The sequence below is a fragment of the Camelus bactrianus genome, chromosome 4, assembly GCF_048773025.1.
Source record: "Camelus bactrianus isolate YW-2024 breed Bactrian camel chromosome 4, ASM4877302v1, whole genome shotgun sequence".
Classification (NCBI taxonomy): domain Eukaryota; kingdom Metazoa; phylum Chordata; class Mammalia; order Artiodactyla; family Camelidae; genus Camelus; species Camelus bactrianus.
The window spans coordinates 11,541,842-11,567,015 of NC_133542.1; the positions used below are offsets into that span (position 1 = coordinate 11,541,842).

At 35.4% G+C, this 25,174-nt stretch overlaps 1 long non-coding RNA gene across 2 annotated transcripts in view; it reads left to right on the forward strand.

Moving 5' to 3' along the window:
• Window positions 1-25,174, forward strand: part of LOC141577438 (uncharacterized) — a 551,160-nt gene that overhangs the window by 346,163 nt on the left and 179,823 nt on the right. For both annotated transcript variants that reach the window (XR_012506315.1, XR_012506314.1), the window contains one exon: window positions 8,975-9,100. This is a non-coding gene — a long non-coding RNA (uncharacterized LOC141577438). The remainder of the gene's footprint in view (window positions 1-8,974; window positions 9,101-25,174) is intronic.

Below are 25,174 nucleotides of genomic sequence, written 5' to 3' on the forward strand. Positions count from 1 at the left end.
GGGCATAGGGAAGCTGAGTCAAGTGATTTCAAATAATCAGAGTGAATAAGTGGCAGTTTCAGAATATCTCGGCTAGCTTTGCATGTTTTTGTTGCCAAGAGTGATATAACATTTTTATCTAATCTAAAATATTTTAAATCAGTACAATTTTTAAAAAGTCAGATTAGGAAGTATTCTAATTCAGTTGCCAGCATTTCTTACTTGTTAGTGCCACTTAATGGCATCTTCCAAACAGTTTAGTCTTAGGTTCAATAACATGTAGCACGTCTCCTGATCTTGGAGCTCATTTGAAATTGGGATACAATCTTTGCTCTCCCCCTCCCCGATCTCAGTACACCAGCCCTCTCTGCCCTGCTGTCTACTCTGGAAGGCTCCTTTGCCCTCTGGCTTCCTGTTGTGTTTGACCAGTGGGACGCACACTCAGAAGGTCTTCGAGCGGGAGGTGAGGAGAACTGGAGACGGTAATTCCCGCATCTCCTTTTAAACGTGGCTGCAGACCTGGTGAAGCGTGCATTTCTTTCTGGCCCTAAGGTTTATCTAGTGGTCCGTGGCCCTAGTTTTTACCAGACTCCGTTAAATTGGGATCCCACCTCCCTTGTCCCTTTGAGATTACATGTAATATATTTCCTTGTATCTCTGTGAGATCGCCTACCCCTTTGCCACTGTTGTTCATTCCCTAGGAGTTGCACTATCTGTATTAATCTCTTAACTCTGCTCAAACCTTTGTAAACAGTGCCTTCACTTAACTGTTTTCAATTAATCCATTTTAAGTGTATCCTCTCTTTCCTGGTACAACCCCTGCCGATACACAGCCCAGCTCTTTCAATTTTTTTTTTTTAAATGTCAGCTGGAATGAATCCATTCATGTTAAATTTAGTTTTTGTGTGTGTGTGTGTGTGTGTGTGTATTTGTGTGTAAATACTCAGAAACCAGACTGGCTGGTAATTTTCATTTGGTACTTACTTTGTAATGTTTAGGTATGAGGGTTATGCTGCAGTTAAAAAGTTGGACGTGTTCTTCCTTTTTCTGTGCTATGGAACAATTTAGTTATCATGTGATAACATTATTAGTATGTGTTGTGTTATGTTCAATTTCAAAAATAATGACTTGTGGAAACATGGGGTCCTGGAGTACTGACCAACTGACCCTTAATATTCTGCTTAGTTTAACTAGACTTAGATAGGATCCTTCTGACTCTAGCCACCTGACCTCCCTTTTCTTAGACCACTTACTTTAGGAAGTTTGTAACTGCAAGTTCATACCCTGCTCCTTGAGCTATAATTCATTTAAAAGTCTGTTGCCAGTTTTAAAACCCAGGATTGTGATTCTCAAGTGCCGGGACCCATCCCAGTGAAACATCATCAAGGATGAAAGCAGCCTGTCTCACAGTCCCTGTGGAAGAGTAAGGGCCTGATTCCAAGTTACAAAACTGCCTCCAATCACAAAGATCAGGGAATATTTACTTTTCCTGCTAAGATGCAGCTGACACACAGAGGCAGCCTAAAATCCTCTCCACTTCATCTCTTAACAGCAGAACTGAGTCTGGAACCCATTCTCTTCCTCATTTGAACAGCCTTGGATTAGGTCACTCTAGATGGTTCAACTATAGCCAGTGCAGTTTTCACGTTGACAGAATCTTTTTCAAATTTCTGTTTTTATACCACTGTTAGGTTATACTTTTTCAAGAATCTCTCCGTAGATGTATCAGAGTTCTCGTGTACTTTTATTTTTCATTGAAAAATTTCTATTTCTAATGAATTCTAATCTTTGTAACTTTTTAAATTTTTTTTTGTTCTGTATGTCATCAAATTGAATATCGCCTTTATTATTTTCATTCTTTGCTTTTGTGAGTAATGGTGAGTTTTAAGGTGGTTAATTTCCTCTCTGTACACTTGTCATATCTCATAGATTTTATTATTTGGCAATTGAATTTTGATTACTTCTTTTATCAAGGTATTGCTTAGTTAATTGAGTAAACTGCCACATTGTTAGATTTTTTCATTTCTACCTTTGCAATTTCTTTATAGTTTTTAATGTGGTATAATTAGTAATTCTATACAATTTCTATATTTCAGTTTTAAAATTTCTAAGACTTTCTATGAGGTACATAAGAGTTCAGCGTTGGCTTTGATTTTGGGAGGACTCTTAATGAGTAGTGTTTGTTTTTCACCAATAAAAAAGCAAAGGGCAACCATCATTTGATAAGTTTGCCATGAAGCCAGTTTCCATCTGCCCATTTGTATGGGTGCCAAAGCACAAAAAAATTAATTTTTGAAAGGATTTCATAAAGGACAATCTGGAATTACAATGATCACTTTGAGGAACTTTTGACATAAATAAAATTTTTCACTTTGGAGACAATTTAGCACAAAAAGGAAGAGAGAGTCTAGATTCTTCGTCCGAAAGATAGAACATTTATGAAAGTTCACTTTATTTAAATGATTTATAAAAGCTCGTGTACGTGTGTCTCAGAAGACTTTTCTGCATCTAATATTTCTTTCCTTCATGCAGAAGGCCGATACATAGCTTTTGACAATAATAATTTCCCACATCGATTAAACTGGCTTCTTCAAATTCTCCTTTTTATTTTATTTTTTTCTCTTTTACTTTATCCCCTCTATTGGGAAGTTTTGGAAATGAATTGATGAAGAAAATTATTATTATATGTTCACTATAAAAATATCTAGTCTAATACACAGCAATTGCCATCTATAAAAAGAAACTAAAGAAAAATTACTAAACTGAATTTATTTTGCTTAAGATATATGAGCTTATATATACAAAAAAGAAAAATAAAACCTGCAAATTGGGAAAGTAATTGAGTAATGGCCTTGCTCAACATAAAAGGGAAAAGATGACCTTTAGTTCCACGAAATGAAGAAGAAAGCATAAATATGATTTAAGAAGTCTTTAAAATTCAGTTTTATAAACACATAAGCTTATAAATTGTATTAAAATAAGAACACGTAGTAGTCCTATTAAGTGTGTGAATAACACAAGTTAACTAATGCATATGTCTTCTTCCAAGTATTACTTTGTAAATTAATGCCAAGAAAATACTCTATGCAAGATTATTTCTAAGCATCTCATGATTTAAACTTTTAGAAATAAACATTGGTTTATGAGTCAAAGAAGCTATCACTGTTCCCACAAAAGTTTCAGATTTCAAATATATAAATGGCACTTAAGTTAGTTTGTAATTATTAGGTTATCTCAAAATGTTAAAACCCATAAATTCTAATAATTCTAGGAATAATGAGGGATTAATATATTGACTTTAATTACAATTTCCAAGTTCCAAAGTAAATTTTAGACCTTAGGCTAATATTAAAATGTGTTAATAAATAATCTTTGGTTTCCTGGGTAATTTCAAAGCAAGCAAAAATAGAAGCTTTGATCATTAAACATAATTTTAATTTACCTTTTTTTTTTTTCCATATAGAATGTGAAAATGCTTCTGTATACTGTTATGTTTTGGTGCCTTTTTTTTTGACAGTAGAATTTCTGAAGGTTATATAAAAATATCTGCTCATAAAGATGAAGAGTTTATGGATCTGTGATTAGTTTTCACTGTGTCTGTGTTTGTAGGAAGCAAAAGTTAGTTACTTGGGTTAAGATGAAAGTTAACATAAATGAGTGGGTTAAGATGAAAGTTAACATAACATAACATTATCTATAATAATAATTATGTGAATGTGAACTTTGCTGGAATGACCCAGTTAACACAAATTGTATTCTATCTCCTTATAAAAAGAAAGATTAAAAATTATTCATATGAGGAATGAAGCTTGTATGAAATTCTCCAAAATTTAATCAACTCATAATTGTGAGAATTATTTGTTTTCCAAACCTATAAAGTTCCATTGTCATAATTTATATGCATAAGTAGCCTTCTCATGTTAGGATTTATGCTGAAACCCAAAGACTAGGTACTATTTGCCAATTAATACTTGTTTACAGATTTTAGGACACCTGTCAGTCCAGTATAATTCATGATATATCAATTTATAATATATGCCATATCATTTGATTGATTTATATTATTAATCAAAAGCCTTGGAGATTTTTTACAATTTTCTTTGTGTATTTTTTCATTCAGGAATAATCATATACATTCTTATAAATTAATTGAATGTCATTCCTAAAATGAGGATTCTACCTTCAGTTTCGTAAAATTTGAAGATTCTTTTGATGGTGGGCACAACATACTGACACTCAAGATAGATGAAAGGCTGAGTGAGAGAAGGCCTTCACTGAGGGCCTTACAAAGGTCGACCTGGGGATAAGATAACAGCAAGTTGGAATTCAGGGGACAGCTTATATTGGCCAAGTAGGGTGACATTAGCTAGATTTCATGAGTTCCCTGGGGATTGGCTCATTAAATAATTTGGATGGCTCTCGGGCAAATTGACTATCATTCATTTTATGGTATCTAATCCAAGGAAGGTATACTGTGGCCTGAAGTATGAGACCCAGTAAGATGAATTGTTGGGGAATGTGAACTTAATTAGCTGTTCAGAAAGGGAAACTGAGCCAGGACCTCAAAACTGGGCCATAGCAGTGTTAAATAAACTCTCTTATACCTGCTTCCAGTGTGATCAAATCAGCCAACATAATTAATTGGCCCAAACTGTTCAGTTTTCCCCATAACAGAAATTTGGCTGCAATCTTAAATCAGTATTTGTTGGACAATTTTGGTCAAAATTCCTGAAACTGTCTCTAGTACATGTCCTGTCTGCTGACCTCATAATTCTGGCAAATATCTATGAAAGTGGGACATAGGTGTTTGAACATCAGCAAATGGAATTTGTACAGTTGTGCCATTTAAATGAACAGGTACACATTCTTATTATTGTTTGTCCGTTTTCTGGATGGCTAGCAGATTTGCTCAACAAAAAGATGACTAAACATAACTTAAAAAAAACACAAACTCACAATTTTAATACTGTGTGTCCAATTTGTGTTATCTAACTTAAATATCCAATACCAATGGGGAGACCTAGCAGGACCCTGCAGGGCACACACCCCCTCCCCCCCAAACCTCTGCCTCTTGTTTTTAGAAAAGATGAAATTTCCCAGGCCTCTCTGAGTCATAAAAGAGCAGGCTCAAGCAGTTGATGATTAGGACAATAAAGTCACAGATTCATTATCAGATGCACATTCCTGAGATGTTTTACAGACACTATACTTGCTACCAGAGGGAAAAAGGTAAACTGTGTGATGACCAGATCTCTTCCTTAGCCTCCCCTTCAGTAATCTCTTGAATTTCTCTGTTAGAAATTCAAGGCTGTTGCCTCCAGGATCATACCCCTGTCCCTCCCTTGAATAGAAACCAATTACTCCTATCTAAGTCACAGGAGAAAGCTGCAAAGAGAAAAAAACAGAAACTGCTGAGAACCAACTAGGCCCAATATGGCAGAGGATTTGACTTCCAGTAGACCTTGAGCCTCATTATAATTCATTAGCATACTAAATGACACACCCACCAGCACCAGGACAGTTGACAGTTGCCATGACAACAGCCAGAATATCCTGCATAAGGACTGGAAAAAGTGATTGACTCCAACACACCTGGAAGGAGGACATGAGGGGAGATGTCTCCAGGAAAAGCCCCCGTGCCCCTCCCTGGAGATGTAGCTCTCTCATCCTGTTAGCTACCTGGGCTAACAGTTCCCCACTGGAGCACTTCTCTTCTCTTTTCCCCCACTCAAACACTTTCTTTCCCTTTTCTCTTTTGAGCGATAAAGGTGTCTTTCACTTTGTCTTTCTGCTTCTGCTGAGAATTCCTCCTCAACTGGTGGGCAAGGACCCACACTTTTGGTGGGCTCTCTAATTTGGGAATCTCTCTATCTGCTAACAAAGGCATTCACTGTATGATTTTACATTTTATAAAAAGCTTTGCAAGACACTGGGAAAGTAGTCCTCCTTGGATTTTTCAGTGTTCCTGCAGGGTTCTGGCCTCCTGAACAATGGAAATTGACATGCTAAAAATAGACACTGTGTCCTTTTGTCCTCTGGAAGCATTTGCTCTTTCACGTTTTCAGTGCACTTTGCACAGAGGTGTGGGTTTGCATTTCACAGGGGCTGGATCCCTGGGCTGTTCCTTTACATTCACATTCAAAATGGTTGTAAACTAGGGACCTTCTTCTTCTTGCCTCGGAGATTTGTTTTCATTAAGGAGGTACAGTTTCTCTGTCTCTCAAGTGGGAGAGGAGTGTAACTGTATATCAGTCACTTTGTAAACTCATAATTTCAGATTCCTCTCCTGTAGTATAAGAAAACCACTTTTTGTATGGGTGGCTAACCATCGGCCTCTCATTGCATCTTTCTGAGAGTGGGGTATGGAAAACTGATGTGGTCATTGCTGTAATTAATAATAGTCTGATTCTAATCTGGAACCCTTATGTTTGCTTTCAGAATAACATAAATAACTATCAGTGTCAATGCTTTATCCGATGCTGCTCACCATCTACAAACATCTTTGTCCTTATCATCCATCATCAGCAATGAAAACTGAGAGAACAAAGACACTTCAAAGCTTTCACAATCATCTAATGTATTATTATAAAGTCTTAAGTCACTGAAGCCAGATTTATTACTAACAAGTACAAAAAGTTTTTCTCAAGGATAAAGTATGGACTCCTTGTGTGACCTTTAGCTAAAAATTGGAAGTAACTGATTTAAGACTCCTTTTTTTATCTTACTGGAAAGAGCCTCATCAGATCCTGTTAACACAAACTCTGCACTAAAAATCTGAGGAACTGACACTTAAGTTCATGTCTCTTGCTAAAAAGTATTGACTCCTGGGCCCATGAATCTTGGTTAAAAAGATATTATGTTTGTACTTCCAGAACTTCAGTGCTGGCAAGAGAACCTGATAACAAAGAATCTTGAATCAAGTAGCATAATGTTAAATATTCTAGGACCAGCACCATGCAAATGTCAGAAGCCAATGATTGCCACACCTTAAACAAATAAAAAACCCATTCTCTCTTTTTTTCCATAATTCTGTTTTCCCTCTCTATTAATTTCAAATTCATTTTATCTTGAGTTGTTTACATGTTGCAACATTCAGACAAAAGGGTATGACTTAATGGCCTTTTGTGAGTTTCACTCCTTCCATATTAGCAAATTCACCTTCAAATTAGAAAGTCTCTTTCATACTGTTTTTGGGATCACATAAATATGTTAAGAAGTAACACTTTATTTTTTGTTTCTCCACATATTTCTAATATATTTTTTGCATGAGAACTTTAATTTCTATATTAGCTTCCTAAGAGCTATATATTAAATAGATCACAAGGGATTTCCATCCTCTCCATTTCTTTGGGCAGACAATATGTGTCTTGAACAGGAGATATGAAAAGAACAGAAAATTATGATTTTTAAAGAGTTTTGGTTATCTCAGTAACAGTGTATTAACTTGAAAACATGTGTAAGTTTAATCTTACTGCAGAGTGATTTAACAGGGGCATTATACTGATTAATATTTGCAGCAGAGAGAGTTTTATTTTTTAATTTTTTTTATTGTAGTATAGTCAGTTTACAGTGTTGTGTCAATTTCCAGTGTACAGCATAATGCTTCAGTCATACATGAACATATATATTTTCATTTTCATATTTTTCAACATAAGTTACTATAATATATTGAATATCTTTCCCTGTGCTATACAGTAGGAACTTGTTGTTTATCTATTTTATGTGTATTAGTACCTGCAAATCTCGAACTCCCAATTTTTCCCTTCCCACCCCATTACCCCTCTGGTAACCATAAGTTTGTTTTCTATGTCTGTGAGTCTGTTTCTGTTTTGTGAATAAGTTTGTCTTTTTTTTTTTTCTTTAAAGATCCCACGTGTAAGTGATATCATATGGTATTTTTCTTTCTCTTTCTGGCTTGTTTGTCTTAGAATGACAATCTCCTGGTCCATCCATGTTGCTGCAAATGGCATTATTTTATCATTTTTTATGGCTGAGTAGTATTCCATTGTATAAATATACCACAACTTCTTTATCCAGTCATCTGTCGAGGACATTTAGGTTGTTCAGAGATAGTTTTAAAAAATGCAATGTTCCCTGAAGACAGAAAGTCTGTGCCAATGCATGAAACTCCAAAGAGATCTGTATATAAGCTGTGTTATAACAAATTCCTTTATTTCATTTTCATCAATGGAAAATTAGAAAACATTTACAGAAAATGATTAATTCTTCCAGTTTGTGCATTTGTTTGTTTGTTTTAGAGTTAGAAATTAATGAAAATGCTGTTACTCTCAATCAATTTCTTAGTAGAGGATCAGAATTCATTAATAGTATAACTAAGGTATCTAATTATTTTAACTGGTGGGTCCATGTTAATTTTGGAGCATAAAAATCATTATCAAAGTTCTATTGACATAAACTCTGACATTCTTTGTTAAATTTTGCCCTTATTTTAAATGGTAATTCCACATGGATGCAGATTTTTTAGACTGTGAATATATACAGCATTTATTCTACTCTTTTTAGAAAGTGTTATTTTTTTATATCATGAAAATCTGAAACAGTATGAACATGGTCAGTCTGATTTGATGATTCTTACATAAATAGGCCTCTACAATGTATATCAATTTTATTAAGAATAAATGTAAGCAGAATAATCAATAGTGTCTGTTAATTTATTATTCAAATAGCATTTATTAGATGCTTGTTACATATTAGATACAAAGAGTATTTTAAAATGAATAGTATTTGATTACTACCAATTATCTCATTCACAGAAGTGTCCAGTGAGGTTATAAAATAGGAAAATGGGTCAAGGATCAAATGATTAGTTTCTAAACTTTTACCTTTGGTTTATATTGATATATCTCAGCTATCTGTAACAAACCGGTTATGTATTGGATGTTTTCCTTAGAATCTGTGAGTAATATTGTTACTTTGGTTGAGAACTGACCTGTAAACTCCTTTATAGAGTTATAAATATTTTGTTATTTTGCAGGATGGACCTCCCCCCAACCCCAATCTGCATTCAGATGTTGAAGCTGATGACACATCACCCACCAAGAGAATCTGACAGAAGGTCCTCATACCAGGGACACCTGGGGAAATCAGTTTGTGCAAACAGGTAAGAGGTGGCTTGGGCAAAGCAGAGGGGATGGGTTTATAGCTATTAAAAGGTGTAACCAGGGGAATGTTCTGACACCCAGTCAGGAGGTGTGTGAGATTTAAATTTCCCACCTGCTCCAAAGGAGAAGGTGTGTGCTGGCTCTTGCATCAGCTTGTCCAGAGTGGGACCAAAGGGAAAAAAGGCTAAGAGTTAAAAAGAAGTCAACAAACATCATAAATGTGGTCATCTGTAAAATGTATGTGATGAATCGTCTTTAGGCTAAATGATTTTTAGCCTATTTTTGGAAAGTACTATAGCATCTCAAAAAGAATGTAAGCTTTAGGATAAAGCAGAACTAGGATTTGATTTCATTCTCTGCTTTAAAGTATCATGTGGTTTTCACTAAGTCATTTTACACTTGTTGGATTCAGAATTTTTTTTGTTTGTTTTGTTTTGAAACTGAGTTAATTCTTAATCTGTATTGTGGCTTTAACCCTCATGGTAAAGACAAGGTAGTACACATCAAGCAGTTTGACAAATATTTTACTTTGTGTTTTATTTTCTTGAAATAATATGAGTAACTACGATTCTTGATACGGGTTTCCAAAGAAGACCCTTTGTAGGAATTCAGTGAAGCTCAGTATTTCATGAGTTATACTATGTGGGTTTCCCGCTCTATAAGTTAATGGGACTTCCTGAATGAAACCAATCTGTTTGGGTAGATGGTGCAGGAAGTTAACTTTGTCTTATTAGATATGTCTAGGTAGGGATAAAGAGAAAGGCTGGAAAATGCGAGGGCTGCAGAGGAAAATGTTAATACTGAATTCTTAGACCCTAGAACTTCCACAAATAGGTTTTGAGAATAACCAGGAAATATTAGATTTTAGATGTTGCAGGATCAAATCTTTTTATTATTAGTATAGGAATGTATCTTGAGTAAAGAGTTTTAATATATGAGTTTTTAATGAAATTTTTTTAAGGAGACATTTAATGTGCTTTTTGGTAAAAGTATATTACTTTCTCTTTATAAATTACAAAATGTTTTTAGCAGACACAATTGTCATTGTGAATATATTCAAGTAAAATGATACTAGAAAAATGAGGATTTTTCATTCCAAAATTTATTTAAATATTTTTCTCTTTTGTGCATTGTTCTAAAGGTTATTCCTAAAGTCATTTCAAAGACTTCTTTCTAATATCTGCCATGCACTAGGTTATAAATAGTATTCAACAAAACAGCACAGTTAAAACACAAATATTTAATATCAGGGAAACCAAAGTACAAAATACATGTTGTATTTCAGCACATATTCAGGGAACATCTTGTATTCAGATAATAAATTTCACATTTAAAATTATTTACTATGGAAATTAGAGGTATAGAGTAAATAGCTTTCTTCCCTTTAAGTAATGGTTTAAGCATTTCTTGAAAATGTTATAGGCTTTTAAAAATTTAATGACTTTTTCCATTTTATATTAAAAATCAACTTCAATATTGCAAAGATGTTAGTGAGTCAAATATGCATGTAAATTATATAAAATTGGACAGCTAGTCTGTGTAAAGAAGTTAATGATTGCTAATATTTGAGCTATAAAGACTTTAAATGATCAGCACAGTTGCCGTATAATTAACTGAAATTACTTTAATAAAACCAGTAATTGATTTTGAAACTAGAGCAGTATATTTAAAAATCTACATGGTATTCAGTGTATGTACTATTATTATATTAAAATCAAGACTTTGTTGAAGAGGTCTTGATAGGGAAAAATCATGAAAAAAATATATGTATGTGACAAATAAAATACTCTTAATGGTGTACATATAAGGACAATTTGATATTCTCTCAGGATAGGAAACTCTTATTTAAGATGTTGCCAATAGATGCAACTGGTGTTCCAGGTTCTTATCCCATCCCACAAAGAATTCAGAGACAAGACTTAGAGGTTAAAAAAGGTAAAGTGAGGATTTATTAAAGGATGGATAGTACACTCTCAGGGGAGAGCGGGCAGGCTCAGGTGAGCGGCTGCCCCGAGTTTCTTTAGCAAGTTAGTTACATAGGGTGTAAAAATGAATGGGCGGAATATTCATAGGGGAGGAACGGGTTTGAGGGTAGTATTCCCTGATTATCATCCCAACTCCACCTTCCCATAGGGAGGAGGGATTTTTGTCCTTATTTAGTCTGGATTGAAATTGTCATGGCAACAGTGCATGATGGGTACTTCTGATCTGCAAGGCTAATTTTATTGAAATGAGGGCATAATGAACAAAAGGTTACATTAGGACACTAGAAATTCTTGCCTTTTCTCACCTTTGTTCTTCTCCAGGCCACTTGTCATCCCAAAAGGCATGATCCCTTACCAGCCCCAAGGTTCCTGCTTTTCTTTCTCTGCCCAAGGACCCCTGCTGCTCACATGATGTGTGGTTTCCTGCATTTGGCCTGTGCCCCTCCTTTCTGCCCAATTCCTGCCATTTGGTCTGTGTCCCCCATTCTCTACTCATATCTAGCTATCTGCCTGCTCTAACAAAACTAATCATTGTGCATTTCCTTTCTGAGAAACTAAAATACCAAAGAGAAATGTAAATACTTTTTCTTGCAAGATTTAGTCAATGCAAGTGTCTTATTACCTATATTTACTTAGGCTTTGATTATGCAACACTCCTCACCTGTGTTCAGCTTAGGATAGCATCTAAGCCTTTCTCCGTGCCAGCCCTTTGTATCTGGCATCCCGGCTTGGGCTCAGGGAGGCAGGGAGGACACAGTAGCCAAGAGCATAGTTCTTACTGCAGGAAAGAGCAGACAGCTAAACTGATCACCCAAGGATCCTTCACCTCAACCCAGGCTCACACACTGTGTAAAACAAATTTCTGTATAAAATTATTTTAGGTGGGAAAAAAATATCTGGAAGAATTTTATTTCAAACTATTAAACTTAACTGTCTTGGGAAGTGAGGAGCTTGAAGGGGACTATTGATGAATTTTACTTTCTCCTTTATATAGTTTTTATGTTAAAAATTACAATGATTATAATATGTATTATTTTCATCCTTCAAAAACAAAGAATAGAAACATAGTTTTGAAAGGTCAGAATAATCCCAGTAGAATTGTATACAGGATGCCATCATCTCTCACATAGAATTTCTGCACCACCTACATTACAGTTCCTGGGCTTTGATATGATGACAAGGCTGAGTACAAAGAAGTCTATGAAAGAGGCTGTTCTTGAAAAACTCACAGTATAAATTAGAGAATATACAAATATGATATTTTTCTTATACCTCCAAGTAATGAGATTGAGTATTCCAATTAAAACTCAAAGAAATATGAAGAGAAATTAAGATAGAAGAGGTCAGAGTAAGAATGTGATAGAAGAATTATGACCCTGTGGATAAGGACCACGTGAAGTGGCAGAATTACTGGGGGCTCGTAAAGTAGTTATTAGGTCAGAATGAACCAGAGGAGTAAAATGCATCTAGGAAAATGTAGACTCAGAGAAAGCAATAACAATTCAGGTCTATTTTATTTAAAAGAAACAGAATTCAAGGTTTTCGTAAATGTTGTCTTCTTTGGTTCTAAGAAAGAAATCGCATCTGTGGGTTTTGCATGTATATATTTGTACAGATTAAATATGTATCTATATCTCTTTCACTGTATAATGTTTATCATAATCAAATAGAATAGTGAATGTATAAATATATTAATGTGAAAACAACCAAGAATTTTATATTTATGAACAGCATAAAGGTGTGTAATCCTGATTTATGGTCTCTCGTATTATGGTAAGTTCTTGAATTATGCAAGGATACTTTAGCACTCTGAACTATGTAAGTATAATAAAAGAGTAAAATTTTAAAAGAAGCATGGATAAAGAAATCTGTCAGTTAATCATTTATAGAGAATAAAAGTTGCTATGTCTCTATAAGTAACTCACTGTAAAAACTTCTAACCAGGCCAGTTTTGAGTTTAAGACATTGAGGAGAAAATTGAGCTGTTCAAAAAAGTTAAAATAATTTACTCAACTTTGTATGATAGACAAATAGAATCTGTCTCTTGGTTAAGTTTCAAATAGAAAGAACTCATACCGATCTTTCTCAAACTCTACCAAAAGACGGAAGAAGAGGGAACTCTCACAAACTCATTATCTGAAGCCACCATTACTTGACACCAAATCCAAAGATACTGCCAAAAAAGAAAATTACAGGCCAATATCGTGATGAACATAGATGCAAAACTTCTCAACAAAATATTAGTAAACAAAATCCAACAACACATGTAAAAGATCATACACGATGATCAAGTTGGATTCATCCCAGGGACACAAGGATGTTTCAACATATGCAAATCAATCAATGTGATACATCATATCCACCAAAGAAAGGACAAAATTCACATGATCAAATAAGTATGTATACTGGAAGCTGTCATTAAGATGAGAATATTGAAAAAATATTCCATTTGCTGTTAGCTGAAGATATGTTGATGTTCATATAGCCATTGTTAAAAATGTATAGCTTAGAAAATACACAGCATGTGGGTACTCACTAAGAAGACATAAACTAGTTAGAAATTAAAACATGCACATTATTTAGCAAACACCATGTGTAGCGAGTATTAAGCATGATTTTCCCACTAAAACTTTAATATGGTTATTTTTAGGAATGCATCGGCTTTCGTAGTATCTGCATTCTGGTGGCAGTAGTAATTTATCCTGCTTGTGTCAGTTCTCTTGCTTTAGTAAAATGTACATTTACTGATTCTATTAATGTTTAATTATTACAAATGTTATGTTTTATCTCTTAATAACTAAATAGATCACTCAATCAACTATATTTATTTAGAACCTACCGTGCACAAATACTCTACGCTTTACATAGCAATGAATGAAATATAGATGGTACCTGCTCCTGCTGGCTTCCTATTTTAACTAAAACAGCTCCATTTAAAGTGGCGTGCAATTGTATAATGTCAGGTTCATTGATTCTGTGTTAGAATTTCACCATTTACACAAATTTGCAGCGTTGTAGAACATATAAAAATTGGAAGTGATGATAAAATTATTTAAAATCTTAGATAATGATAATGTGGAGTGCCTCTGAGGTGTGCTGTATTAAAACATACTGATCTCTGGGGTTCACAGATAAAGTTGTTCTATGGTCATATACGACTTCCAGCAAGCCAGCTTTAACTGATAAGATACCTTTTATATTTTTCCTAAACAGTAGGCAAAGGAGAGCAAGCATTTATTAATATCCTCTTTTTTCCTGGGTGAGATGATATAAAAGAATACTGAGTGCTTGCTAGGAGAGACAGCTGTGAGAAAGAGGAAGTATTAAGTTGGGCAGAGTTTGATGAAAATAGTAATTTAAATTCATTGAGCATTACAGAGTGCCAAGAAACACTGTAAGAAACTTTTAATCTCTATCTGCATCTCTATGACTTGGGTATTATTAAAATCTCTTTTTACAGATACGGACACTGAGGCACAGAGCAATTAACTTGTCCAAAATCACACAGACATGAATTCAGAGCCAGGATTTAAACATCAGCAATATGGCCATCAAGTTTTCTTTTCATATAGTTTTACTATGGCCCTCAGATGGGAAACTGTTTCTTGGATCCCAGAAAGACGGCCAGAGAGAACATCCTTAGGGTATTTGCTTGCAGGCAAACAGTCAATAAATAGTAAATGATGCATCACATCATAGAAGGACTAGATTTGCTGACCTCTAAAATTCCTTCCAATTGCAGCATTAGATGATTCCATAAAGGTTGAGTTCATGAATTTCACGTGACTGCTCAGCCCAGACCCAAGACACATTGAAAAGTTGCAGTGCGGAAAGAGACCAGTAGTGCCTGCTCTACAGAGAACAAAACAGGTTTGAGGGAGTCCATTTCCAGCAGAAGAGTCCAAGGGCTAAGTAGCACACCCGCAGACACTTAGCTGTCAGTGGAACCCACGTAATAGATTACCTTCTATTGCTTGGTCTCTGTTCTCCGAATCCAGTTTTCCTGACCTGCTATCCTCATGAGTGGCCATGGCAACTTTTCTTTTCATCTAATCAATTTAATATATTTTGCATGCTTTAGGTGACAAAGTCCCAGAGGAGCTGTTTGCATGATGTTGTGACCCATTGCTAAATCTAGGACAGGGATTAATTTGGTAACTTTGTATTGGAAACCCATATTTAGGTAACAGGATGACATATAAATACTTCTAAGAGAATAGTTGTGTCATTGTGTATATATGCACACATATACATGTCTGTAATATACACATATGTAAGTTATGTTTTCTTTAGTCGACAATTCTGAGGATTTATGCCTGGGCTGACAGCTTCTCAAAGCTTTCTGAGGGACTGCTCCAAAGTGGCAAGGGAGAAGCCAAGATATATGAGTTTTTGCAACAAAGACCAGGTAGTTGGAACATCGAAAGATGACTGTTAATTAACAAAAACCAGGTATCTCAAGTTAAGGAATTTAGTGCTTTTCTACGTACAGGAAGGTGCAAAGCTCTGGGCTCACTGAAAGCATTCCTTTCATGTGCACCTTAGCCATCTAGGGCCAGCATCCTGCTCTTTCCCATCCTGAGTTCCCTTGGGGGCACCATTGCAGGTGGTGGCAGAGGCTGGGCTGCCCACCTGTCTGCATCCTCAGTTCCTTCTGCTCACTGGGAGGGTGGGGGGAGGGTGTGGAAGTAGCAGCTGATGACTTGATGGCCACAGCATTCTTTGTTTACTGATATGACTGGCAAAATTTTTTGTTCACACTGGTGACTTCATCTTAGTATCACATTTCAGGACCTTCAAAAACATTTGCAACTATTAAAAGGAATAGTATCAAAGCAGACAAATACCCACAAGCCTTCCTGTTCAGCAGGTACTGATTAGCATCCAGTTGGGATGATTGGAAAAAAAAAAAGCTAGCTTATATATGTTATCTCCAAAACTCACTGTGAACATGTCTCTCTTGCCTGCATCACATTACTCTACCCATCTCTGTTTTTAATCTGCTCATCTAGAACTGCTGTTGTGCAAATTTAAGCACCCTGCATCTTCCAGCAGGCTACCCTTGCAAAAACTGGCTGGATTTGGCCATAGAAGTTGCCTAGAAATACACAGGTGAAGATGCCCCTGGGAGGCAGTCCTCAAACAATGGGTAACAGGGGCTTTGCATAAGAATTTCAGCATCTCTAATTTTAAATGGACCATTCTGAGAGGTGTTCTGACTCTTCAAATGTCCAGAGGGAATTTAGAGTTAAAGCCTATAGCAATGACCTTGATAATGCACCCTTGTATGAGCTTTTACTCCTTCCTTCTTTCGCATGTCATGTTTTCACACAACTGTACCTGAGTACTTGTTTCTGGGTCCATTTTAAGGGATTCCAAGCTAAGATACTCACTCTAGTTGTTCAATACAATAAAAACTAATCATTAAGTGGCAGTTTTAAGAATCAGTCCAGAGGCTATGTCTCAAAATCTTTGCAAATAAGTTCATCTCATCCCTGCTATGTAATTCACAATTTTGTGAGCTCAACTTGCATGCGTACTGAAACAGAATTACAGCTGTTAGAAAAGGCTTGGCACTCCCTGCAAAATTAGGAGCCAAACATTTAGATTCTTCAAAAAAAAAAAAAAATTGGTGGTATCACCTGCACCATGTGACTCTGTTTTCAATCAATTAATAAGGAATCTCTACTTCAGGTCATTAGCAAACATGTCAGTTTCAAAATTTTGTCATAATTTAACCCTAAAAAATTTGACTAAGGCAATTGATGTAAGGAATATTAGTGCTGAAAGACATGTTAATCATTCGCAGTCCTACGTATCTGAATTTTATGTCAGATCCATTATTTATCCTGAATTCATTCTCCATTTACCTTGGGAATGGAAAACCAGAAAGTTCATGCCTCAGATACATTTTTGTACAACTTAGAAATAGCTTCCATAAACCATGAGTTGACATGACTAACTTTATCTTTGTGATTCATACAAAAAATTAGAAAATAAATAAGTCTTCATCTTTTGTAAAATGGTTATGAAAGATTATCCTTCATATAATCCAATAGTCCTTATAAAAACTTCTCCCAGATAAATTAGCTAAGAATTGAGTGTGAATAAATATTTGAAGAACTATCTTCATAAACTAATAAGCAACTTTCCATTCATGAATGAAATTTTAGTAGACTTTCTTTCTCTTTTTATATTTCCAGTTAGGCAGCCAGAAGTAAATTTTATTCTTAGTGGTAATTTTTTCAGTATTAAGTGTTCAGTGTAAGTGCTTTCTACTCACAGTGCAGAAGTATTTTCTTTACTTTAATGATGTATTTTTAATGTCACATTAAACAATTATTGGAATAATAGCTAGTTGGGATCAGGACAAAAATGTGTTCAGTTTTATTCCTCCATCACATCAGCAAAACATAAGATTTGAAGAGTGTTTCTTTGCTTCCTTCCCTCACATTTATATTTAGAAAACACAATTCTCCAAGGATATAATGAATTTGGACTTCCCCAGTTGAAATTTCATTTTTTATAAAAATCAACGAGTATGTTCCCTCCCTCCTCCCCATTTTTGCACATTATTGTAATTTCACATCTAAATTTTAGATAGTCTCTTAAAAGGCCTTCGTTTAAATCCATTGATAAAGTGATAGAGATTTACTGCTACCATTTTCTTTTTCTGCAACCCATTTAGTAATTTCTCCTATTCATCTTCTATTTTATTAGATTGTTAGGGAAAATATAAAATCTAAAACAACATGGTCTGTCATACTTTCTTTTATCTACTGACCCTAGGTTCAGGTTCCTTGCATGCTTAGGGAATACAGAACGGCTGCCCATAGTGATAGAATCCATGATAACGATACTGAATGTTGCTTTTGATGTGCATTTGGGAGGAAGCTTGTAATTTTTAATGAAAATATCAATCCTACATTGGCAAGACTGAAAAGCAAAAAACTCTAAGAAAGGAACAGTAATATCTTTGCTCATCTACAGAGTATGCTCTCCAGGCAGGCAAATGCTATTCTTTTACTTTTATCCTATTTTCACTCTTGGTGTTATAATGGATATAATATAGGAGTCAATGGACTTCCCTTTTCTTTGTAGGAGAAAATTTTTATTACTGATTTAATCGTGCCAAAATGCACTCATGTCATAAGCTCAGTGTTTTGTTTTTTTTAAATGGGTGTTTGTTCTTTTGAAAGGAGATACACTGGAGGAGGAAAAAAACTTTTTTAAATGTTTCTCACACTGCTTGAGTCAGGAAGTAAAACAAGACTACAATAATAGTTGGAAAAGAGTATTTTGGTTTTTAACCTTAGCTCTTCCGTAGAAATTCCATTTCTCCTCTGAATCCTGGAGTCATTACAGAATTCCTCATCTACAGCAGATCATCCAATGGCTTTCTTATCTCCTTCTCTAACCTGCCAGAGGTGTATCTTTATCAGTTGTAGAGGCAAAAATTTAAAACCATGCTGTTGTCACAACTTACACCTGAGTACAATCACTGCTCTTACCTGTACTGCTACTGAATGTCTTAGACCCATTTCTGAGACTACTGACACTGCCACCAAGTAGTCCCCAGGCATTACAGAGAAATAGCTTGTATTGTTCTTACTAACTCTTATTTCATCCCTGTTTCTAAATACATCCCTAAGGATGAGGTCAGAGGTCTAAGAGAAATTGAAAACCCTTTGCTCTGTCAGAATCATACTTCACTTCTAACACATTGTTGAACCAAAATCTGTATGTGATTCCCCTTCCTCCATTAAATCTCCTTAAGATGCTTCTCTATTCATTGTGAAAATAAAATTACTTGTTAAATGTAGAAACTAAGTTCTCTGTGCTTGATCTTCTGATCGTCTATCTAGATTAAAAATTTTGCATTGTTCAGTGAACAAAACTTTGGCTCAAAACGAGACTGCTTTCTCTTCTTTAATATCTTGTGACATGGAAGATTGAAATTTAAGCCCATAGTTCTTGACCTGAGGTGATCATAAAACTGAATCGAAGTTCCAGTAGAAAGAAGTGACTGAAGAGCTTTAAAGTCTTTGTTCTGCTCTCTCCGATTCTTACTCAGATTCCCCACAGGTGCTTTTCTACAGGGTTTTCTCTACAAAATTGTGAATTTAATGAGAATTTTCATGATAGATTCTTATTCACCACTGAATTTCCAAAAGCCTAGGACAGTGCTTGATCCATCTACATATGAAATAAATATGAGTTGAATAAATGTATAGCAGTGTTATAATGGGACCTCTGCTTTGTACTCATAATTATCAATAGCAAGATTTCTCAAACATGTCACAATTGTTTTGTGTTGTGAGGGGATGCTCTGTGCTTTGCAGAATATATAGTAGCCTTCCTGAACTCTACCTAAAAGATAAACATCTCCCAGGAGATAAAGTCACCCTAAGTTGAGAATCACTAATCTGTACATAGAGTTACATCAACGTCTCTATTTATGTACCATGTGCCTAGTCCATTTACACAGCCAGGAGTTTACAACTGTAATGACTTTTACTGCTGTTAGTGTTATCTTTCTCTTGATAAAAGATTTATTGTCTTTCAGAAATTTTTGTTCGTTCTATTTGAAGACTTTTTGGAGATGCTTGAAAACAAGTAGCATAGTGTTTCTTTGTAACAATCCATTTCATAAATTGCTGTATTTCAGAAACAACTCTCTTTGGAAAAAACAAAATTAGAATTATTCTCTTACTAAAAAAACATTAACAGCAATTATAAAATAGTAATGTGAGCGAGAGCGAATATCATGTAGGGGTTAGTATACTCAATAATCAGATTATGTCCCTGTTAATCTTTAGACTAAATATTTAGTCTATATTGGACTCTCCCTCTGTCATTCTCTAAATAAAGACTGTTTATTTCAGTTAACAATACAAAAATCTTCCTTACAAACTTACAGTTTTTAAGGGGCATGATTTTCTGTTTTGTGTAACTTCAAAAAATTGAGAACCAGATTATAGTTTTTGCTTCTTCACTGGTTTAAAATTTTGTCAATTGTTAAATTCCTAGGGCAGCTGATCTACTATCAGTGACATACAGTGATTAAATAATTTGCAGGCTACCTTTTATTTTGAACACTTAAATTACATGAGCTGTAGATTTCCACTTCTGGAATTGGGCATGAAGATCTCTGTGGACCACTCTCCAGCAAAACAAGTATAATGAGTGAGAAGTATTTTAAAAAGTAAAAAATTATTTGGAAATTGTCCCCAGGACATACAGCAAATGAAGAAGCATTTACTCTGGAAAATCTACTATACCTCAGTATGAATTGCAAGAGACAGTAGCATTTGAATTGCAACTTTCTCTCTCTCTCCCACCAACTCTCCACATCTTGCACACAATGTGACAGAAAATCCAATCCAGACAGGAGCAGCCAAGAACACAGAGCTCCCTCTCCTCATAGTCAAGGGCTACAGTATCTCCCCAGGAGGGGCAGTCTGCCCGTACTTCTCATCTCTCCTGAGGAGGCTAAATTCCAGATGAGTAAATCTGAGAGTTGGGGGACTCTGTCTTGCAACCAGCCTCCAATTACAGTACAATTTTTATCTCAAGTACATTATGCTGAGAATACTAGGGCAGATCACCGTTGCCACAGCTTGTTTATATGGAGGGAATTGGGTGTTGAGATCACGTGGCAAAAACAGTTTTTTTCTCTAGTTTTTTTTTTTTTTAATTTTCTTCACCTTATTAAAAATGAGATTGGTCCTAAAACATTATGTTTAAATACTTCTCCTGCAAATCACTCCTTTAATTTCACTTTATTTTTTGAGTTGATCTCAAGCTCTTCACTTATACTTGTATTTGCATTCAGACAGACCATGCATGCTAACGCAGAGATGGACAGCTGCATTCACAGTACCACAGCACAGTGCAGATCTGGTTGGTTTCTGATAAAATAGCTTAATGTGTATAATCAATTCCACATATAGTTTCCTTTGCAATGACATCTGATTTAGATTCAAATGTAGATTTAAATGTGTTTTTTCTAATGTTATTTAAAAGACTGAAAAGTGACCATAAATACATCATAAATTACAAATAACATTTTTTTGCAAGTAGAGAAAGCTGATGACTCCATGCCTGCAAAACAGTTGAGAAAGCAGGAAAATAATAAAGAATCTATTGATGGACTCTAAATTTTTCATGCAAGGAAACATCACTCTAGAGCACAATGAAAGGAAATTCAAAATTCTCTTATTTGAGTCCATAGGTGTTTTTTTTTTCTTTTTAAGTAAAAAGCAGAATGTATTCCTCAACAATTGAAAATTAGGAGATAGCTAAACAGATATATATTTATTTTAAGGTGAAAGTCTATCACAATATTAGAACATGGAGATAAAATATTTTTAATGAATCTGAAAAGCATTTTCAGTGTGAAAATTGTACAGCATCAGAAATTTGCTGAATATTAGGAAAGCAGTGTTTAGAAGGGATGGATTTCCAGTATAATCAACATTAAAGGTAACTAGCATTTTTAACCTATATCTGCCCCAATTTTGTTTTCTTTTTAATATAATTGCATTTCTTGTCTCTCCCATTTGCTTTTCACTTTCTTCCTCCACCTATTTTATTTCCATATACACATTGAAGGGCCTGCATTTTTTTTTTCCTTCTTGGCTTAGTGATTTTAACAACACATATAAAGGTTGTGTGTTCATTTTGTGAATTTTACCTGTATAGAGTAGCTGCTTAATATCTCTGGGGAGGCAGAGAGAAGGCCAAGTGAGGGAAAGGGGAGGGAAGGAGAAAGAGAGAGGTTTGTTTGACTAGAGCTCAGTGATTATATCATGGTGCTAAATCCTTATTTCAATACAGCTTTCTGTAATTGGAGTCAAAAATTCATCTGCTCTCAGCATCTTTACCACTAAGCATTTGTGGGTATTGTTTCTAGGATAACAATGTTCTTTACAATGCTGGGTCCATATAAGGCAGAGTTATGGGAGAATGTCTTCAGTGAAGGAGGCTTTCTGCACATATAAAGAGGAAGGCTTCAACTGGAGAGCACTTCCAAAAATATATGTCGTGGATCAGCATCCTGTTTATTTTCTTTCCGACTAGCTTGCCCCCCTTCCCATGATCCACAAAACACGGACAAAATTCCTTTTGATATGGTGTTCCCTGGGAAGTTGTTTCCGCTGATTTTCATGAATGCTTGGGGACATGAATACTGAACATTTTTATTAAGTTCAGAAGTTTACTTGTCGTTATTATTGATACAGATATTTAAAATGTTATTTTGAGAAGATCCAAATCAGCAAATGGTACAGAAACATATAAAATAGATTCCATGGGCTGATTAGCCTTTAATGAAGCCCAGCTAAGCCGAATAAGTTGTAACAACATTTCCCTGTAGCCATATTTCGAAGGGTGGGGAGAAGGATCAGCGATCAACACAAAACAACACAGCAGATTCAGAGTCACAGTAACTGCCTTAGGAATATTTCTCCTGGGAAAAATACTCCTGGCCACTGCTAATTGCAACATTCCTTTTGATCTCTTTTCAATAGTAGTGTGATCAGGTTCACGAAGTCTTGATTTTAAGTACAGTGTTGCACACCTCACTTGCAATTTATCATTCTCAGTATTTGCTATCATTTGTCTAATTTGGTCTCATCCAAATAATAATCCTGCTCATTCAGAGAATTCAAAGCAAATTATTCTCATTTGGGTAAATTTCTCTTATTTAATTAAAAGATCATGTTTTTTTATTTTGAATTTTCACGTGGACTAAAAATTAAAATGAGCAATAATGAAAACACTGACGTTATAAACTCAATTCTTTACATAGGGAAAACACAGTCTGAGGTCACACAAGGTGTATAACAGGATGCAAAAAAGTGCAAGTATTAGGGTCAGGCTTACCTGAAGTTTAAATGTCCATTTTTATCTATATGGAGAACTGGAAAAAGTTACTTAACATCTTCCATATGTGAGTTTCTTAATTTAAATTGTGCTGAAGATATTTACACTACTGGCTTGTTGTGAGGATTTGTTTATTCAATACATATTTATTAAGAGTCTATTATATGCCTAGTACAGGTCTAGCTAGTGGGCATATAAAAGCAAATACACATAAGTTCTCAAAGAGCTTACAGTCTAGAGCAGCGAGAAACGCAAATGCAAACAAATCCATAGACTAACGTGAGAAGAGCAGCTGTGCTTGAAATACACACGGGGTTCAGTAGATTGATGAAGGAGGGTTCATTAGGTCTAAAAGAGCTCTCAGAATAAATGACGTATCTTCCAGCAGACAAAGATTAAACGGGCCACAATTAGAAAACTGCTGAATCTGAGTTGTACTTGAAAATGGCAGTTAGTGTTCATAGCGCACAACTTCACAGCGTGGCCAGGAGATGGAGTTGGGATAACTTACAGATTTTAGTTTCAGCAGTCAGCCCCCAGCATGGGATGGGGTGGCGCACGCAGCAAAGAGGACTTGACACCAAGACTTGTGTGAGAACGATCAGTGACAAAGAAAACTTCAGAGACTTCCCATATCCCAAAGCAAAGGTGGTGAGAAAGGAGGAGTATGCAAGTGAAGGGTTGATGAGTAAGAAGAAATACCAAGGTTCAGAGCATGGACCCCCACCCCCAACCCTGTGCCATGCACATGCCCTTGAAATACTACTAAAGTGGAAAGAGGGTAAGCATGTGGAGGGGCAGCAACCATGTACTTACGGAAAATTATTTCCACCATAAACCTCCCATAAGCAGGTGGGTGTCAGTCATGCCTCTGATAAAGATCCCAGATCCTTTTTTTTAATAAATGGAAACTTTGGACCATCCTACAGTGAAATGTCATTATATTTCATATCATGCCCCTTTCAATTAAACAGGCCTTTTGGATTATCCCAGATCGGTTGGGAAGAGTGCAGAGAGACCGCCAGGACTTTTTTCATTTAGCATTTTTATGTATTATGCTAACAAGTCTGAATCATTTCCCCTGCTAAGAGAAGTAAACATCTCATTTTTCAAATAACCTAGCAAAAGGATTTTTATGTAAATGAGTAATTATCTTTCCAAAGCCTGTGAGCAGAGTAAGAGGTCAATGAGAAAACTGCTGTAATTTAGATTCCCACCTTGCTTTTCAGAAGCCACATGTGTAACTGATGATTCCTGTGGGAAAGGACAGAAAGACCGAGTCCATAACTCTGCGTCCGGAGCCCAGACTTTGGAAATGACTGTTTAATTTGTTTCAGGCTTAAAAATAGTTTTGACATTTTGGATAAACTATCAAGCAAAAATTTTATAACATTTACCTTTTACTCTAATGTTAAACAAATAGATCTAAAGCAGTTTTAAGTAGTTTAAAGTCACAGAATTACCTAGCAAATCTAAGTCATGTAAGTAGATTCTAATAAAAATAAGATTGAAGAGTTACAGATTAAAGGGCAGATATAGGTATGCATGTATATATTTATATGTTACACATACACTTTTTTTTCACCCCAAAACAAGGCTGGGTTCACAGATATTCTGTGCTGGTGCAGGCAGTTCAGTCACCTCTTTGCAGTGGACTGGTCGGTCATTGGCTCACATAAAACTGTAACACTTGAGCAAAAACTGGACACAGTTTTCCTCATTTAATCTCCAAATGTTTGTGTGTGTTGTCACTGCACTGGTGTGATATTTGCTCTTTTAGGCAGAAATGTAGGTGAGTTACACAGTGGCTGTTTCCCTTCAGATAATGTGATATGGGGGGAATTTTTGTTTTCCTACTTTGATGGCTTCTGCATAGCATTTGGAATGAAGTGTTTTAGGAGCCATCTATCTGCGGTTTGATTTTCTTTTGTTTTTATTGTTAGGAGGTTTTAATGAAGCCCTCATACCTCATCCTTCCCCCACAAAACAACTTAGCTATAAATGGGACCTTTTGTTGATAACTCCATGCAGACCTTAGCTACATAATTCTTTTGTTGGATTACTTTGGACAAAATTAATGTTGTTATTTAACTTCATGCTGTAATTATGGTTATTTAAAAAATTTCTGCTTTTCTCTGACTGACAGCACCAAAAGAGATGTAAAAATCATCAACCTGTGACTCCTTTATTGAGTTTTAGAAG